General features: G+C 34.4%; 1 protein-coding gene across 2 annotated transcripts in view; it reads right to left on the reverse strand.

Annotated features, from left to right (window-relative positions):
• Positions 1 to 1261: 1261 nt before the first annotated feature.
• LOC144956890 (uncharacterized) overlaps positions 1262 to 18597 on the reverse strand; it is a 602990-nt gene continuing 585654 nt past the window's right edge. Inside the window, exons 1-3 of one of the 2 annotated variants that reach the window (XR_013642034.1) lie at positions 12935 to 13085; positions 7171 to 7241; positions 1262 to 1328 (exon numbers count right to left, since the gene is read on the reverse strand). The gene's annotated coding sequence lies outside the window, so the exon portion shown is untranslated. Of the gene's footprint in view, positions 1329 to 7170; positions 7242 to 12934; positions 13086 to 18597 lie in introns of those variants that run through there. The other variant, XR_013642035.1, reaches the window with a different exon arrangement.

The raw sequence follows: 18597 nt of genomic DNA on the forward strand, positions 1-18597 counted from the left end.
ATTAATCCCCTTGCAGTAATCCTTTATTTTTAAAGCAGTAAAATTAATCCTTTATTTTTAAAGCAGTAAATTAATCCCCTTTCAGTAATCCTTTATTTTTAAAGCAGTTAATTTAATCGCCTAGCAGTAATCCTTTTTTTTAAAGCAGTAAAATTAATTCCCTTGCAGTAATCCTTTATTTTCAAAGCAGTTAATTTAATCGCCTAGAAGTAATTCTTTATTTTCAAAGCAGTAAAATCAATCCCCTTGCAGGAATCATTGTGGCGTAGTAAACACATATGTAATGGCTTATGATTGTATAGTGATTGTTTGATAGGTGGTATTGTTATTTCTTTGCGTTTTGTTGTAGATGTTAATAATGACTAAAGAGTTCAAGGACCAATGATGATAATTGAATGTACAACGTCAAGACATCAAATTAAAGTCCAGATTCCATGTTTCATTTCTCACTGCTTTATTTGTTGTGATAAATTCCAAATCCAAATCAAATAGCATGGTCATGGTTCAATCAGTTTCATAAATTCCAAATCCGTAAAATCAAACGTAAAGTAAATTTTGCCTAAGTAACCATTTTCAATATAGGTGGAATATTTCGTAAGTCCGTAAATACCAATAAATGATGGTGAGCACAAAAGGTTTTAAAGTGTGCAGCTCATCAAGTCGAATAGAAAAATAAAATAATGACACATAGAATAGAAACACTCTGTTTTGAACCCTATTGTAAACTATCCCACAATTATTTTTAGCCACTCCTACTGACTTTTGACATCCCAAATTAATATTCAAAGCCTGCCTCTTTCAAGTAATAGCGAATCATACACAACTTGTATATTAAAAACAACCAGAATTTTCTCGAATATTACTATCAAACCCGCCTCTTATGACATAAAAGTACTTTGATAAATAACGCATTATATGTATAACAACCAAAAATAGCATCAATCTGTTACTGATGTTTTTTTTTTTTACAAATCCCCTAAGTTTTATACGGATCCCCTGAGTTGCGACCGTGTTTTGTGGAGAATAAATGCAATCTTCTGCAGCTACCCCCATGGTTCTTTCTAATATTTAACGTGTTTTATTGTCATATTTTTATCAAAACTCCTGCGTAAATTTCTTGCATAAGCTTACTCTCTTACAATCATTTATTTTTAAAGCAGTAAAATTAATCCCCTTGCAGTAATCCTTGATTTTTAAAGCAGTAAAATTTAATCCCTTGCGTAATTACTTAAAAATCCTTACCAAAGCGCATGGTCAAGCATTTAAAATACACTATTACATTGAGTAAGATCTCTTTTCATTAGCCTTGATTTTAATACTGTGGTATCCTGTGGATATTTGAAAAATAAAGTGCATTAGGAAACAAATAATTGTTACAGTGAATGACATCATCAGTCGGATGGTGAAAAGGTTTGAACTGAAGTATTGCCAAGATTAGTTAGAATGCAATTTTGATCAAAAAATGAGTTCTTGTCAAAAATGATTAAATCAGTCCTTTTTGAACATCTTCGGGAAATATCTAAGTATCTGTATCACTTATCTGTGACATTTTGTGTCTTTTCTAGAATTATTCCTTTCATACAATTACTTATATGACACATTATCTCTTGTGGAATTAATCCTATCATACAATTACTACAAATGTGACACACTGTCTTATGTGGAATTATTCCTTCCATACAGTTACTACTTATGTGACACATTATCTCTTGTGGAATTATTCCTTTCATACAATCACTACATATATGTGACACATTGTTTCTTTTGTGAAATTATTCCTCCCATACAATTACTTCTTATGTGACATATTATGTCTTGTGGAATTATTTTTTTCATACAATGACTAACACATAGTGTCTTTTGTGGAATTATTCCTTACACACAATTACTAAGGGTATGTGACACATTATCTCTTGTGGAATTATTTCTTCCATTCAATTGCTACATATGTGACACATTGAATTTTGTGGAATTACAGGGCAACCCCTGAATAACGACAATGCCCGGGACCGGAAAATTATGTCATTTTCCAGGGGTTTTCAAGATGGCGCAATAAGGGGGCGTGGTGAGACATGTGAATAGGGAATGAGATTAGCGGAAGAGTAGCGTCCCTTGATTGGACGTCACAGGAGAAGTTATTTGTAAACAAACCAACTACAAGCCAAGCGCTTCGAATACAAAATTTATTATTCATATTTCTGTACAAAAATGCATATCATTATCAACGTAGATCTTTTCTTTAGTTTTCTCCATTATGAAATGTTAACAAAATATGATGTAGACTACAAATTAAAATTAAAAGATATTGATAAATAATACAATACGATGAGACAACCCTTCCTAAACTTACTGAACTTCCCGCTATTGATTGGTATTAATAATGGTGATGGCGTCTGTCGGTTGTCAAGACGTGACTTCCAACAAAGGGGCGCTACTCTTAAATCTGTGTTGAAATCCCTCTTGATACAGAGCAATGCACGCACCCATTCTTGAGAGAAGACACAATAGAATGAGTATTTCTCCTGTTTAGAAAGGGTATATCAGTGGCGCTTTCATTCTCCAATGTCTATTGCCATTGTTTTCATCGTAAACAGTGCTCCAACACGATTTAACGAAACTAGGAATAAATCAAGAAAATCCAGTACCAATATGATAATACATGTATCGCATAAGAACACCGATGAACACATCTACTTTTAATACTCGTACGTATTAATTAAAATCTACGCCATGCTGATGATGAGATTTGAATACCGAAATTTTTAAGTGCACCAAAATTTACAAGCACATAAAATTAGTAGATCTTACGATATTATTTTTTAAAAAATAATAACAACAACAAGTAGGTATAAACCACAATAATATCAAATTTGGACAAATGTTTAGAAAAATAATTGACTTTATAATTGAAAACAATGAGGTGAAACAGGCTGTCATTGCTTTCCAGGCTTTCCCAACGTGTGTTATAATATAAGACCTAAGTCCATAAACAACCAAAATTGCCTCCATTGGACACAGCATTGCCTGATATCAGTTAACCTCCTTCAGACAGGTAAATGGACCCTTGATAGTTCCATCCACTGATAATCTTCTTCTACTGTGATTCCATATGAACGAACTGGTGCTAATTCAACACAGTGCAGTAAATAGATTCTATTCTCATTGATCGGTAACAAACGATCTCATTGGGAGTAAAAAAAAAAAACCAACTTTTTATATCGGTTAAGAGTACGAGATGACGAAAGTCAGCTTTCAAGTATCGGTTTCAACTGGCGTTTGTTGCTATAACGTTGTCGCTAAACAGGGGTTTTTACTGAAATGTATGTTGCTAATTGGAGGGTTTTTATTACTAATAATATATAGCAAAAAATTTGGGACCAGAGGTCAATGTCGCTATCCAGGGGTTGTCATTATTCAGGGGTATCGTTACCCAGCGGTTGCACTGTATTACTTCTATACGATTAATACATATGTGATACATTGAATTTGTGGGGTTATTCCTTCCAAAAATTACTACATATGAGATTTTAAAAATAAGGGAGATGTAGCTGCAATAAGTGAAGCTGCAGTTTTACTGCAAGCTGGGTTGAAATATGATGAAATCAGGATCATTGTAGAAAAGAAAATAATAGTACATAATTCAATTATTTGTAAAGGGAATTAACCAGTTAATAATTTTTTTCTTTATGTGAATTTGATTTTCTAATGAAATGTCTCCTTATCAAAGGTGTTAATTCAACTATTTTAGTCAACATAATCTCTGTAACGAAAGTATACATAAGATAAGGGAATGTGTAAAATAATTCCGCGTTCAATTTTATGCAAATCCTCACAACAGCATGAAAAGTATTAGTGAAAAAGGGTCTCAAATGTGTATATATCGTCTCGGCCATAAAAATGTGAGTGAAAATTTGCATTCTATATTAGCTCTAACCACCATTATCGAGCACTTTCGTACCTACAAGTACCCACCAACACTAAAATATATATATATATATATATATATATATATATATATATATATATATATATAGGAGAGAGAGAGAGAGAGAGATAGATAGATAGATAGATAGATAGATAGATAGATAGATAGATAGATAGATAATATAGATAGATAGATAGATAGATAATAGATAGATAGATAGATAGATAGATAGATAGATAGATAGATAGATAGATAGATAGATAGATAGATAGATAGATAGATAGATAGATAGATAGATAGATAGATAGATAGATAGATAGATAGATAGATATGATAGATAGAAGAAATAAGAAGAAGAAGAAGAAGAAGAAGAAGAAAAAGAAGAAGAAGAAGAAGAAGAAGAAGAAGAAGAAGAAGAAGAAGAAAAAGAAGAAGAAGAAGAACTTGAAAGAGTTAAAAGTTGGAGAGTCTCTGGTTGTAGGGGACAAGGAATTCCAAATTCCAGGGAGCTGCATTAGAGAAAGAGCTGTTGGAAAATTTTGTAGACGTTCTAGTTTCGAGTTGAAGGAGATGGAGAATCGAAGATTTCTTGATGGTATATTGACGTTTAAGAGTTATTTGATATAGCCAGAAGCTTGTCAATATAAATATTTGTAGGTGATGCAAGCTACTTTGAATTCAATTCATTGGGCAAATGAATCAATGTAGTGATTTCAGAAACGGGTTTATTCTCTCATATCTTCTGTTTTGAGCCGCTTACAAAGCCGTAGTTTTTTTAGCGCGTAATCCATATAAGAGGCCATTGCCATAGTCGATACGGCTTGTTATAAGGGCATGGATGATTATTTTAGCCTTCTCAGTGTCGAGTAGATCTCTAATTCGATTTATGTTTCTCCTGTGGTAGTTTACTGACTGATGGACTTTGGTGATGTGCGTGGTCATGTCAAGATTGTCATCAAAGTAGAAGCCGAGGTTTCTGACGGACGATGAGTTGTCGATGTTGTTTTCAAGGATATTGGTGCTTTTAACAATAGTGGCCGAGCTTTTCTTCTTGAAAACTTTGAGCTTGTTTATATTCATCCATAGTTTGACCATTTGTGTACAGTTTCCAACGGTGTATAAGACAGCCTATCAGGAATTTTGTGAAACGGAAACATAAATTTTCGAGTCATCGGCGTAAAGGTGGCAGTTAACACCAGATGCTGAGAGAATGTCTTTTAGTGGAGAGGTATATATTGTGAAAATTGTGAAGAGGAGTGGTCCTAGGCCGATCCCTGAGGAACGCCCAATTGGAGCAATGAAAGGGGGCTTTGAGTTTCATCAATAACGACAACTAGCTGCCGACCATTGAGGTAATCAGCGAACCAGTTCAGAGCAGGCCTTTCGATGGCAAAGTTTTCGTTTTGTCTTGCCAACAGGATGGTGCGGTCAACAGTATCAAAGGCAGCACTGAGATAAAGCAAGAGCAGGATGGCATTGTTGTTCGTGTCTAGCTTTTCAATGATATCGCTGTAGACCTTAAGGAGTGCTGTCTCAGTATTGTCGCTTATTCTGTGCGTAGATTGGAAAGGGATCGGCAAACTGTACCTTATCATGCGATCTTGCAGTCTTTTGTTGCACTTTTTTCAATCAACTTGGATATAAAATGAAGTTTAAATATGGGTCAATAACTTTTGAAATTGTCTTTGTCAAGTGAGGGCTTCTTCAAGGGCGTAGCGTGAGACATTTTTCGGTTTGTGAGGAAGTCAGAATTCGCAATAGAGCAGTTGACAATTGATGTTATGGAGATCGCAAGTTCGTTAATGTGAGATTTTATAACTCGTGTTGGCATTTATATATATGAATATGTGTGTGTGTATGTGTGTGTGTGTTATGTGTGACATCTCTAATATAGAAATGGTTAAAAATCAACCAAAGTTGGCCATCACAAACTGGGACGTTTGAACCAGCAATTTCTTGACTTTTTCCTGACTCCCAGTCCCAGAAAAATTCCCGACTTTTTCCCATTTTCCCCCGACTTGCTGTGGACCCTGTAAATAATTACTAAAAATCTCACCACTGTAGTAAATTGCAATATAAAATATACGCTCTGAAAATCGATTGATCAAAGAACAATGATGAAGATATCAGAACGAGTTAGCAGCAGCTTTCCAGCTCTTAGTACACAAGACTCTTCCGAATACATTTTTCTTTCATTTATATTGGACAGATTGATGTTATCTGTTTGAGAAGTCTTGGAACAGATCTTTCCTTTTTCTTTATACGTGTACGTATGTATATATTATATAATGTATTATGTGTGTTCAGCTGTTTTATTTTGAAGCCTGGTCTCAATAATAAGGTAACTAAGAATTAGAATTTTAACTTCTTTAAGAATTATGTCATGAATGATGATTTGATTAACAAAGTCTTATTAGTTATTCTCAAAACTTGGCTTTCATCGGGGTGTAATTCCGTGATTTTTTCTTTTATAATAATTATTAAGAAAACCATATAAGCTGACAGCCGTTCACAAAAAAGAGTTATTAAGAACCAGATGCTGGTACAGACGACATTATTATTCTCTCTTATTCACCCACCCCCCCCCCCCCGCCCCCCCAAAAAAAATGAGGGATATGTTGATGAAAATATAACTCTCACCGCACACTAGTTTTCTGTTGGTGCTTCAACCGCAGTGCAATCGTGAAAAAATTGACCGATCACACCACAGATCTTCATCTGTGGTCTGGCCATGAAATTTGGAGTTTATGCAGCTGACGAGGATAGCGTAACCTCCCTCTCACCCGAAGGCACAAATTAGACTGCTCTTTTTTTTTATTTTCTCTTTTCTTTTTTTTTGTACTTAAACTTGATCTAGATTTTTTTTATTATTTGTATCAGGACAATCGATTTAATTAATTTAAGTGAAAAAGGAATACAATGCACTCTTTTCTTATATACAAATGTTCTTGATATTTCATTCCAAAAATAAATAATGAAATACATATGATGTGTACATAAACAAATGGATTTTATATAGCACTTTCTCCATCAAACAAATTCCGTATCCTAAAAAGCCTTCGTTTCTAATACAAAGTTTGAGTATCTACAACTGTCGGCTGAATCAGGAAATGCACAAGGGAAAGACTGAAAACCCGCTATTATATGAATATTAAAACAGTTCAATGTTTCAAAAAAAATAATACATGCATAAATTAGAACAGGCAATATACTGAAATTCATAGCCTCTAATGATAAAAACTTACGCTGTCAAGTTGAGCATCGGTCATCGGACCAGCAAAAGCTTGGCAAGCGGACAGGATAGCAAAGGCGAGCTCTGTTAGAAATATAAAGAGAATCGGTCACTTAGAAATGGTTCAGAAATAAAAATAGGCTTGGACTCAAACACAAATCAGTTTACCGAACTTGAATGCTCTCTCGTGGGATATTGAGTAGAAATGAAAAAAATATCTTCATTTGGGCACAATTCAACACAGTTTGCAGCATAAGCCAGGTCTCTTTACACTGAGATTTATTATGATGTCTTGTCCCTGCGTCGGTTCTGTGATGTATACTGGCTGTATATCTTCTCAGTAATCTTTTAGAATATCTAAATCGTTAAATAAAAAATCCCAAAACTTATATTTCTCAAAATCCCCCCAACGAGAAAAAAAATTACTTAAAGAATTATTTTGTTAAATTCTCAATAACGAATTTATTTTTTAAAATTTAGGATTAAAATAATATAATAAATTAATAAAATAATAATAATAATAATAATAATAATAATAATAATAATAATAATAATAATAATAAAAATAATAATAATAATAATAAATAATAATAATATAATAATAATAAAATAATAATAATAATAATAATAATTTTGTTCACCAACATGACGAAATAGCAAACTTCATATGTTAAATAAACATAATGATCATATAAAATGACATGTAATTCACGGGTGAACAGTACTCTTGGGAAGATGTCCAATATTTTTCAGGCATTTTCTTCAAATGGTTTTCAAATAAAAGAAATGATCATGAGGAAACACGCAATTTTGCACATTGACAGAAGAATGGGTAGAATTACAAGCAAAATGCAAAAATAGATGAAAAATCTTATCAAGCGATGCAAAGGAAAACTACCTTATGTTTTAGGAAACCGACCTGTTGATTTCAAGAATTGGACCTGCTGAATTCGAAAGCATCTTAAATTTAATTATGGATAAAAAAAAGGGTATAATAATTTAACTTCGAGGTCATTAAAAAATCAGAAATAGGTAAATCAAAATTTCTGTTAGGGCACGTCATTTAAAATCTTCACTCTTTAATTAAATCAAATTAAATAGTTTTATCCTACATCCCTGAACTTATTCCAGAGAATTACTGACAGATCAGCGGTCATTTTAGGCCAATGTTGAAATCCAAATGGAGGTCACAATCAGAAATGCAACAGTTTCAGGTCATAAAGTCAGTTCAGTTTTTGAGATGTTTGAACTGAAAATGTCATACAGGAAATTCCGAGGTTGTTTTTTTTAACCAGTAAGAAACAGCTTAATCAACAAATAGGCTCATAGTCCACCAAAAATTTAAAATGTCACTACCTACCTACCAGCTAACTTTATTAATCTTATTTTGTTCCTATAATTTGTTCATTCTATAGATTCTAAACACTTTTTGGGGATATTGATGATGTTCGGGGATTTGTTTATTTCGTGGACAAATCTTAAGCCTAGTTGTTGTTCACCCCTCTACCGACCTCATCTACTTTTTTCCTGTCTTTCTCATACAAACAAAATAATAATTTATTATTCCACAAAAACAAGATCAATCAACTTATCCGAATCGGAGATGAAAATAACTACCAAAACAAGGAAGACTTTAAGCTACGCAGATGTTTTGAGTGGAGAAACTTCTCACTTCTCAGTGGGTTAGCCCACTTTTCATTATTTCCTTTTGCTGCACTGGTTCGAATCCGTCCCCGCCCCTCTTTTATTGTTTTTGTGTTTTCAAATGATGTTAATTATTTTCCCTTTATTCTGCTGAGCAGAGTTTGTTTTTTTAATCAATTGAATTTCTTTTCTCCAATTATCCTTCCATTTTGTTTCATATACGGGGGGAGGATGATATTTTATAAAAAGGCGACACATAATGAATCTCTCATCAAACAAGGCTTTGTTGTTAAATTTCTCACAGCAGAATGATTCTACTCAGCAAACATCCATCAAAGAATGGAGGCCGTTTATGGTGATAAGTCTATTACTGATGGCACAGTTTCAATGTGGGTTAGAATGTTCACAGGAGATGTCCAAATAGAGAATAAGGTGTTTGTCGCAAGAGACCAGGTAGGCCCTTTCTGCATCCAATACGAATAATCAAGAAGCAGTTGACCGTATGGTTAGTGTGAATCGAAGCGTAAAACAAAAAGATTTTGCTCATGAAGTTGGGATGTCCAACATTTGAAATGATATGACAAGTAAGGAGAGACTTTTCTGCAGAAAATTGTGAATGATGATCAATCTTGGGTCCTCCACTACGACCTGGAAGAGCAGTCATTGGAGTGCTGGTATGATTTTTTTCCATGAAAATTCAAAGAATTTCAAAGTCATTGTTTCTGCAAGAAAGGTCTTGTTTAACATTTTTGCCACATGGAAGGCAAAGTTCATATGGAATTTCTTGAAAAAGGGTAAACAGTAAACTCTAAACAATCTGTTTCAATTCTAAGAGCGCTCAAAAATAGGCTTGCGTTACGCGGTTTCGAGGTGGTAGAGATTCGATATTGCAGCATGACAACAAACTAGTCGTCAAACCCAAGACGTAATAATTCGGTTCAAACTTCTGATCCTACAGCACCTTACATTTAGTCCAATTAGTAATAGAAAGCCGTCCGAAGGATGGAAAGCTTCGTACAGTTCTGAGGGCCTCCGGATGGTTTCAGAATGCTTTAGATGACCTCCGGACGGCTTACCTAGGCCCACAGACGGCTCCGGGCGGCAATTAGTACAGATTTCTAATTCCCGTCCGGCGCAGAACAAGGAGTTTTCTGAAGGCGGACGACATCTGGAAAGTTTCGTACAAGTCTGAGGGCCTCTATTTGGGTAGAGAATGCTTTAAATGACCTCCGGATAGCTACCCTAGGCCGTCGGACGGCTTCGGACGGCAATTAGTATTACCAATTAGTATTACTAATTGCTATCCAGAGCCGTCCGGCGCAGAATGAGGAGCTTTCGGAAGGCCTTTCCTTTCGGACGACTTCTGGAAAGCTTCGTGCAGTTCTGAGAGCCTCCCGGTGGCTTGAGAATAATTTAGATGACCTCCGGACGGCAATTAGTACAGTCGACTCCGCTTAATCGCACACCCTCAGGAGTTCAGGTTAGTGTGTCGATTTAGCGGAGAAACTATAACAAGCATCTAAGCACCAGCTTTCGTGTACCATTTATGTACCATTTATGTATTTTTCTTTTAAAAGTTCTCTTTTTATTCATGTTTCGTCGACAACAAAGTGTGACATTATTGTTTGTAAGAATGGTAATCATGAAGCTTTGATTGTGGTAAAGCTTCGCCTCGTCTGCATGTCATTAGAGTTGAACTGGTGAAGAAGTTGTTTCAAAACTTCATCACTCCATTGCCTGGCAGAAGAGTCATCAAATACTGTTTTTATGTCAGCTCCTTTTACAAACACAACATTCTGTCAACCTTTCCATATCGAGAGCTAGCTTTCTAATGAGGAGAAAGACTTGCCTTAAGTTTATGCCAGTTCAGTCGTATTTTGAGTGTATCAATGTGGACATAGACCGTAAAGATCAATCAAAAGATGAGACGCGAGCCCTCCCTGTAAGCCTTTCTCATTGTTCACGGCCCAGTAGAGGAAAACAATGGACATATTGAGAGTTGCATTCAAGTGGTGAGACAATGTAAAAAAAACACCCGGCATTGGGTGGACTGCGATCAAGTTTCACACCTTGTGATGCAGACAGCGAGTTCTGAGTCAATAAGCCCGTCGTGTCAGGTAATCCTTTGATGTCAGTTAACAAGCATTGAGCGACTGACCTAGTCGGGGTCAGAGGGACATTGGAATTGCGTTTACGGGAAAGATTTTTTCATGCGCGATACGATATTAACATGCTGAACTGGTTTAATGTGAAACGCATTTTCATTATCTTTTTTAATTGTATTTTTAAAATATTTTTCTCAAATAAAGATGGAATCAAGATGAAGCGATTAAGCGGAGAAGGTGTGCGATTAAGCGGAGCGATTATATCGAAAAAAATCTGTTTTTCGGGAATGTGTAGCGTATAAACAGAGTGTGCGATTAACCGATGTGCGCTTAAACGGAGTGAACTGTATTACTAATTGCCGTCCGGCGCAGAACGAGGAGCTTTCGGAAGGCGGACGACTTCTGGAAAGTTTCGTACATGTCTGAGGGCCTCCGGATGCTTGAAAATGCTTTAGATTACCTCCGACGGCTCTCCTGGGTCGCCGGACGGCTCCGGACATCTCCAGACGTCAATTAGTAGCACCGAAAGAATGTGGTTGGCAGGGGGAAAATAAATCACATATTTAACACCAGTAGAACATGTATAATATTAAAATCCATTGCCGGGGAAAGGTCAGTTGACAACCCAAACCCATCACAATGTCTTAATTAAGATTTTGCGACATGGGTCTTTGAAAACGGTATTATTTATCGCGCTTGTTTTGGACAGATTATTTCCCATGTTCCCATAAGGCGTGACAAGGCTCTTAGCGGAGAGCAGGGGACGGTACGACTCTAGAACACTCTTGCATGCATCCATGTACGTAACTTGCATCCCATTCGAAGAAATCATTTCAAGGAAAGATGTTGAGATTTTGAGAGGCATATATTTATTTTATGTCTTGAATTTTATAATTATAATACTAATCTTAGTTAACATGGCACTGCGCCGGAGCCTTTACATTGAATTTTTGCCAAAATGACCTCAATTTATACCAAATATGCGGGTCAAAAACTTGAGCTTTTATGTAGCGCAATATCCACTAAATGTGCTCAAAGCGCTTTACAAAGGGTCTTGAGCAACATCAACACGTAACATGTTGAATGAGACATGACACCGTTAGACGATATTACAATTTTTTCCGACAGAGCCAACGCTGTTGACAGCCAGGTACTCATTTTACTCACGAGTACGGTGAAAGAATGTGAGTAAAGAGTTTTTTCCAAGGACTCAACTATGCGCCGATCAAGGATCGAACCCAGGTCCTTCCGATCCGAAAGCGAGTGTCATACAAGAGCGCATAGCCGCACACAAAGATACTAGACAAGGTGCTGGGTGCTAAATTTGAAATGAAATGTGGGTGCTAGGGGTTAAAAAAAACGTTTTTATAATGTTCTTGATCTAGCACGCGTATGCCAAATCGGCAACACTGATTTCAGCGCGAGAGCTATTTCCATACATGAAAAAGTAGAAAATGTTAGGGGCTACCGAAGCCTGGGATCGTAAAAATAATAACGAAAGAGTGAAAACTGAGAGGCTTAGGATGGGAACAAAACAGACAATGGAAGTATCGTATATAAACCCCTTCGTCAGCACAACAATAAACAAGTTAAAGTGGAAAACAAATAAAATAAAATGCAATTTAACTTGTATCGTCTGTAATCAACGGTGGTTGGAGTATGAATGTAATAATAGTAGTATGTTAGTATGTAATTAGTAGTAGTATAGTAGTAGTAGTAGTAGTAGTAGTAGTAGTAGTAGTAGTAGTAGTAGTAGTAGTTGTAGTATGTAGTAGTAGTAGTAGTAGTAGTAGTAGTATAGCAGTAGTAGTATAGTAAACAGCATACATGACAGCAGCGATCAAAATGTATTTTTATAACTTTGAAATTTCCACACAAAGCATTCACTTAATAGACATACATTTTACACAATTGGCTATAAAAATTAAAACAATGATTATTTAAGCATTGGTATTGTGAAAAAGAAAAAATAGGAAATTGTGGATTAAATGTGAATATAAAAGTTATTCTGTCAATGAAAACACTTACGTATCATTCTCCTAGGATCCATCGTGGGCGAATCTTTACAAGTTATAACAGTACTATGTTGAGAAAAAGATGCACAATCTGTTGAACGTTGAAGTCTAAATGGTGAATGTCGTGGTAAGTTAATGTTTATAATAGTATTTTATTTGCTAATTGTCTCAAACCAAATAAATATGATTGTCATTGTCAGATTTATTTTGCAAAAACTGCCAATTACGCCATACAAAAATGTTCTAAAAATATGCCAAACTTTTCCAGGCAAAATGTAACCAATGATATACTGGTTGATTTAACGTAATTAAAATTAATTTAATCTTTACTTTCATATGCCGCTGTAATGAGTGAAGGTCAAAATGTAGTTTCATTTGATGGTATCAGTTGAAGGTTTGGAATCAATATCTTTTGTGAAATTCATTTAAATTTGTCTACTTAATAGAAAATTGACCAAACCAAATATTCCATGCCAAACTTCAACAGATCCTATGGGTTTATTAAAAACGTCAAACTGTCAATCCTATGAGCGAAACCTGTTTACCCATCTCTGACGCGCAGCTGTGCCAAACACAGCATAAGCAGACTAAAGTCTAATGACAATATTTTTAATAAATTTTTTTCTTTTGTTTTTTGTTTCTTTGGGCCTTTTTTTTTTTTTGGTTTTTTTTATTTGGGTCTTTTTGTTGTTAGATAAAAAGCTTGTTACAACTATTGGTAGACTAAGATCGCCAAAACTTGCTGAAACGCCATAAACCCGTTTCAGGTTTAACATTTCTTTGATATGTTAGTTGTCAATTTTATCTCTCGATGTATGAAATAAAGGTTTTGACCAAATTTAAAATACTCTTGTTATTAAACGGTAGAGCAGCTGACACGAATGAACGTCACAATAACACAAGTCGTATTCCGTAGCTAAGGCAACGCGAAAAAAGAGCCAGTTCTGCCTGCGCTTCGTACCCAAGACCTAACATAAAACAGGTCACAACCCGAGTGGCATGTCACAAAGCTGAACAAAATTAAATTTCCTTTAATCTAATGATTTAAACTAAAAATTCAATTTCGGGGGAGGGGGGGGGGGGCAAGAGTAAGTTGATAGAGCACTCGCTTCGTCCAAGATCGATCCCGGATAATGTCGAGTTTGTTTTTTATTCTGACTCCCTCCCCACTTCACCTCTCCAACCGTAATCGGGTAGCTGTAGCTTTGAGATCAGTCGGAGAGTACTTTTAAAAACAAACTAGCGACCTATACAAAGGGTGGCAAGCGATGCCTATGGTCCGTCTTACGCTTTAAATGCAGGGGAAAACATTGGGTCTAACGGCTGTAAAGGACTTCACAATACTAAAAATTCGATTTTAAGCGACATGGTTTAAAATTACCCTGTCATGACAGCCGATAAAGACGAAGAACTCGTATGAACGTTCAATGTGATAGGACTCGTGAGTATTATGGAAATCAATTAATTATAGACATGATTACGCTTTCATCAGTTTTGGTGGGCGTTATACAATACAATGACAAAAGGTTTATTCTATAATGATTACGATGGTGATGATGATGATGATGATGATGATGATGATGATGATGATGACGATGATGACGATGATAATGATGATGATGATGATGACGATGATGATAATAATGATGATGACAGACTGGCACCAAAAGAATTACAAAGTAGAGGGAGAGTGGAAAAGTGTCCATAGATCGTGTGGTGAGGGGGGGGGGGGGGGCACAAAAAACGTCAAAGCCAGCAAGTATTCATAATATAATTGTGACCAATATTGTATCACTAACTCCATCTCTGTGTGCTGGTGTGTTTGCATGGGGATGTTTGTGTTTGCCTTCTTTTTTCTATCTCGGTTAATGACGCAAGTGCTCACGCAAAACAGCGCTTCAACGCAAATTAATTATTTGTTTTTCGTCTTTGTTGCAGAAAAAAAATTTCTAGTACTCAGCATAAAATGAAATATATTGTTTTAAAAAGCGCCCTTTAAACAAACAATTAGTCCTATGTATTATCGATCGTACTTGTCTGTTACATCAAAACATCTTAACCCTCTCATTACCAACTATATGACAATTGTCACATTCGTTACGATACAACCAACATTTTTCTTATTTAAATTTATTTTGTACATCATAAATTTTAAAGAAAATGAATTGTATGTTGTAGAGAATGTTTTGCTAAAGAAAGAATGTATCGCAAAAATATTACTGCTATTATGTTTGAGTGCTAAAAATATATTTTGTGTTTTGTGTTATATTTTGTGTGTGAAGTTTTGGGGAAAAATCTTGAAAATGGTTGGTCAGGAGAGGGTTAATTTTAATAATCCACAGACAAAATGCCTTTTATATTGGTCGGAAAAATAAAACAACAAAACATTATATTAACACTTAACTGCCGCACACAGTGGGGGAAAATTCATGTTTAAAAATTTGGCCAGAAAACTCTTCCTTCAAAAATCAACCGAGTCAAATTATTCTCATCTTGTCAAAATCTCTCAAGCCTGGGACTTCGCGGCGAAGTCCCAGGTTTGAGAGTTTTGCTAAGATGAGGGTCATTCAAATCGATCTATATTTGGAGGAAGAGTTTTCTGGCCAACTACCTGGTTATTATCATAATATAATCACAATATGAGATCCGACATCCCATAACGTAACGGTATTATGTCGAATAGATACGGATGCTAAGAAGGGATTTGTACGATTAAAAGAACAAAAACCATGATACATGTCAGTTTTTATAGCTTTAATAAATTCTATTCATTCTCCCAATGAAACACGAAATCTTCGCCAAAGTTTGTTATGTGTGGCTATGTCATCTGTGGTATGACAGTCGCTTAAACGGTCCAGGTTCAATGAAGCTTGATAACTTTACCACAGTCTGATATGTGTGGCGATGTGGCCCAGGGTTCGAGTCCCCAATGAAACATTGATTGAATTTATTATAAAAAAAACAATCCACCTTAGCTCAGAGTCACCGACGACAAGGGACATATATGCAGCTAGCGCAATAGATAGGAGAAAGTGAAAAGTTTGAAAGTTAAAGTTTATTCATGCTTATGCTTTCGCCAATAAATCAACAATTTGATAACATACATGAAAGTGGAAAAAAATGGTAAATGGAACCAAAAAATAAACTGATACCTTTAATAACCACACAAAAAATACAACAATCGTAATACCACCAATACCTGCAATAATAATAATAATAATAATAATAATAATAAATAATAATAATAATAATAATAATAATAATAATAATAATAATAATAATAATAATAATAATAATAATAATAAAATAATAAAAAATAATATAAATATAATAATAATAATAATAATAATAATAATAATAATAAAAATAATAATAATAATAATAATAATAATAATAATAATAATAATAATAATAATAATAATAATAATAATAATAATAATAATAATAATAATAATAATAACAATAACAATAACAATAATAATATTACCTCATCATTACTACCACAATCATCACCATTGCCACCAACACTACCACCATCACCATCACTATTACGTTTCCAATCAGTTTCTCTCGTTTTTTAAAATTTGATATCCATCACAGCAGACCTCCTTACTACTACGAAAATTCCCGTGAACTAAGGCTAAATCCCAGTTCTGTATATAATAAAGGTTTTTAGTTAAATAACATTTCTTTAAAACGAAGTTCTGGTGCCAGAGCTATCACATAAAGGAGTAAAAAACATTTTCCCCACGCATTATAAGGACACGCTGGTGATTTTTAAGGGCAGTTACAATGTCTACGATGTTATTTACCCCGAAAACTACGTATTGCATTTTCCTATTTCAAGTAGGCAAGTCTGCTATGATAAGTATCCGTTCGATAGTCAAAATAAGACAAACAATAATAACGTTGATTTAATCTCAGGCTTTCGCCAATAATCCATACAAATTGATGACAACATACATGAAAGTGAGAAAAAAAAAGGTAAACGAAACCAAATCATAAAATGATACCATTAATAATCATAAAAATACAACATTGTAATACCACCAACACTTACAAACAACAACAACAACAATAATAATAATAATAATAATAATAATAATAATAATAATAATAATAATAATAATAATAATAATAATAATAATAGTAATAATAATAATGAATAATAATAATAATAATAATAATAATAATAATAATAATAATAATAATAAAATAATAATAATAATAATAATAATAATAATAATAATAATGATAATGTAAAAATAACAGAAGCGCCCCAGCAATAATATCTAGTATTGTTTTTGTAAATGAAGGCCACATTATACCCCATTCGTTGACAATAAAGAAGATAGGAATTATATCATGGTAATTCTGTTTCGGATAATCAAGTTATTGACATTTAGTAATACTAGATGCTCCAAAATGCTTTGCTTTAGTCTGGGTGATCTTTGTCCTCGCGGGAAATTCCAACATAAATAGCCTATCCCTTTTATATTTTATTTAACACATTTCTATCGTTGATTAAAGTTCTAGAAGAATGGGATTTTGCGAACATTGCCTAGAAGTTACAGACATAATATTAGTTTAACGTATAGTTTGGTAGAATTACAGAATTAATTCCCAAAGACAAATTAGTGAATCTTTTAGAATATCACAAACATTTGAGTAATTTTCCGTACCGATATAGAGCGAAACAACATTGTGCACTTCAATTATTCCAAGTCAAGGATTGTTTTCTTTGTTTTCAAAAATTTTACGCCGTTTGTGACGTATGTAGGCCATTTCAGGACATTGAAAGAACAGAAACTGTATAAGGTAGTCTAAAAGTATACTTTTGTCAAAGGCACCTGCGGATAAATAAGACAAAGGTAAATGGTGCGGCTAGGGCACGGATTGATATTCCAAGAGCACCCCTAGGTGTTAGTTTGAAATCGCTTAGAAGTCAAAGACACAATCAAAGGATCCTAACAAGTGAAATACAATACTTATTTTACAAATCATATTCAAAACAGCATCAACCAAGAAAAAAAACAGTATTACAATTAATTATCCAGAGATAATTTTACAAGGGAAGACAGAAAACATTAATAATAAACATATACTGCTAAAACTAATACTATACATCTGACTGTTTCCCCGTAGCCAAGTTCTCCGACCAGTGTCGCGACAAAGCAATATAATTCCGAGGCAGAGATAAAAGGTCATTCGGACAACATATAAGGGGACAAAGACGCAGCAAGTGATCTCCTGTCCATTATTCTTCTAGCATGATTGTTGATGGTCAATGTATTAATATTTTATTTTGATTCACATCATGAGAGGCTTCTCACAATTGAAAGTCCTGTTTAGATATTGATGTGCATTTCTATATTTTAGGACTTAAGACACTCGCACGTTGGGACTCATTTACACTTCTTTTATTTACTTGGCCAAAAGCTTGTCTCTGTTGTTTCTTTAAAGGTATCATAAGACATATTCCTATGTTCCGGAGTAGTGTCTGAAGCCCAGTAGTAAGATACTCCATAAATCTTGGGGTATTCAAAGACGAGCGACAGTACTGCTTCTCGAATCTAGTATCAAATACAGAAGAATCCTTACATCTCTGAAAGATAATTTATAAATTAAATGACGTAATGCCATCAATTTTGTTTATATATACTTAAGGCGAAGTTT

This window comes from Berghia stephanieae, chromosome 11 (genome assembly GCF_034508935.2).
Source record: "Berghia stephanieae isolate SIO BIC M18660-M18661 chromosome 11, UCSD_Bste_1.3, whole genome shotgun sequence".
In the NCBI taxonomy this organism is placed as follows: domain Eukaryota; kingdom Metazoa; phylum Mollusca; class Gastropoda; order Nudibranchia; family Aeolidiidae; genus Berghia; species Berghia stephanieae.